Source organism: Terrapene carolina, unplaced genomic scaffold, assembly GCF_002925995.2.
Source record: "Terrapene carolina triunguis isolate 2854851 unplaced genomic scaffold, T_m_triunguis-2.0 Scaffold32212, whole genome shotgun sequence".
NCBI lineage: Eukaryota > Metazoa > Chordata > Testudines > Emydidae > Terrapene > Terrapene triunguis.
In genome coordinates this window covers 5,455-7,758 of record NW_020696563.1, presented here as the reverse complement: position 1 = coordinate 7,758, position 2,304 = coordinate 5,455, and the positions used below count along the sequence as shown (strand labels likewise).

At 59.8% G+C, this 2,304-nt stretch overlaps 1 long non-coding RNA gene across 1 annotated transcript; it reads left to right on the top strand.

The window, feature by feature from the left end:
• LOC113409306 lies at positions 1-1,263 on the top strand. The gene is made up of 3 exons (XR_003370506.1): positions 1-14; positions 375-532; positions 886-1,263. It is a non-coding gene; the product is annotated as an uncharacterized LOC113409306 (long non-coding RNA).
• The last annotated feature ends 1,041 nt before the right edge of the window (positions 1,264-2,304 follow it).

Below are 2,304 nucleotides of genomic sequence, written 5' to 3'. Positions count from 1 at the left end.
ATTGCTGACCCTGGGTTAGTGCACTCCCCTCAGTTCCCTGCTCCCTGCACCCCGCGATGCCTGCTCCCTGCACCCCATCCCTGCTCCCTGTACCCCGCTAGTTCCCTGCTCCCTCCGATCCCTGCACCCCTCCCAGTTCCCTGCAACCCCTAGTTCCCTGCTCCCTGCACCCCCCAGATCCCTGAACCCCCCGATCCCTGCTCCATGCATCCCCCCAATTCCCTGCTCCCTGACCCCCCCCCCCCAGTTCTCTGCTCCCCTCCAGCCAGGTCAGTGCCACTCCCTGCCCTGATCCTTGCACACACACCCCCATGTCTCTTTCCCCCAGCTTGGTCCCCCCCCCCACTGACCTTCCTGCCCTCCTGTCCCCACAGCCTCCCTGACTGGCATGTGGTGGAGGTGGAGGTGACCGGCCCGTCCGGCGAGCGCAGGGACCAGGCCTTCACGGTCACCACCAGCCGCAGGAACCCAGCCTCCCCCGGCGCTGTCACCGGGGCGGCAACTTTCCCTTCTTTCTGGAGCAGCCTGCTGGGTAAGTGTGTGTGTGTGTGGGGGGGGGCTCTTGGGTGTGTATGGGGGGGCGAGAATCTGCCTGCTGGGACAGACTGAGCCCTGGGGAGAGCGACTCCTGGGGGCCACCACTGTGGGGGGGGGGGGTTCCCCCAGACCTGGGGAGTGCAGGGGCTGCAGGGACTGACTAACATCTGAGCCAAGGTGTCTTCTGTGTGTGTGGGGGGGTGGGGGGAGGGACGAGGTACCCTGGGCTGGGAGCTCTCCATGGGGTAACTGGGTTGCAGGCTGGGGGCTCTCCTGAAGAGGGTGGGTAGGGGGGCCCGGGCCCCACAGATCAGCCCCTCTGACCTCCCCTTCTCATTTCCCCTGCAGCCTGCCAGGGCCACCGAGGGCATGTCGTTTTGTGCTGATGCTGGTTTGGGGCCGGAGGGACCCGGCTGAAGCCAGTGGGGCTGGTAGTGTGTGTTGCTGGAGGGGGGGGTGTCCCCTCTGACTAAGAGATCATTAAAGAGCCGGGTGGCAGGGAGGAAGGGCGGGAAACCTTTCAAACTTGGTCCCAGAGGCATGATGGGGGGTGTAGTTCTTGCTCCCCGGAGCTGAGTGGGCGTCACCGGGTATGTAACCCCCTCCTGCAGAGACTGATGTCGGCTGTTGCTTTTGGGTTATGACGGGAACGGTACAGTAGAACCTCAGCATTATGAACACCCGAGTGATGAACTGACCGGTCAACAACACCTAGGGTGACCAGACAGCAAGTGTGAAAAATCGGGACAGGGACAGGGAGGGTAATAGGAGCCTATATAAGAGAGAGACCCCCAAATCCGGACTGTCCCTATAAAATCGGGACATCTGGTCACGCTAACCACACCCCTCCTTGGGAACCGGACGTACGCAGTCATGCAACAGCCGCAGAGACAAACCGACAAATCCAGGACAGTCCTGTGTTAAATGTAAATTACTACAAAAAATAATGGGAAAGTTTAAAAAAAAGAAAGATCTGACGAGACAAGGAAACTGTTTCTGGGCTTGTTTCATTTAAATTAAGAGGGTTAAAAGCAGCCTTTCCCCCCCCTTCTTCTGCAGAGGAAAGTTTCAAAGCGCTATGAGGTCATAGAATCTCAGGGTTGGAAGGGACCTCAGGAGGTATCTAGTCCAACCCCCTGCTCAAAACAGGACCAATCCCCAGATTTTCACCCCAGATCCCTAAATGGCCCCCTCAAGGATTGAACTCACAACCCTGGGTTGAAGCAGGCCAGTGCTCAAACCACTGACCTATCCTGTTGTAAACTTTGGCAAGAAGCACCCTGTTCAGAGTTACGGCCATTTCAGCGTCACGATCCACCTCCGTTCCCAGGGAGTGGTTCTCCTGTAGTTCATTGTAGATTGGTGCACTGCGGGGGGACGGGGGACAGGACGGGACATGAGACGACACATAGAATGTGTCTGTACAGGGAGCCGTCGTTCATAGGATCCTGTTGCATGCTGGGAGATAAAGTTCACTGCGTTCTGCTGTAAGCTTCCCGTGTGTGGGGCCTGGTGCATGCTGGGAGCTGTACCCGTTGTGGGCAGGAGCGATGGAAACTCCCTGAAAGTGGGGGGCCCACCAGCACCTGAACCGTGCCCCTCCCCCGCGCACCCTTCCCCCAAGGCCCCGCCCCCACATCCTCACGCCGCCCCTTCCCCCAAGACTCTGCCCCCACTCGCTCCTCTCCACCCTCCCCCTGTGCCGCTCGCCCTTATGGGCAGTAAAAACGGGAGGGCAAAGCCACGGCCCCCTAGCTCCCCCCGTTC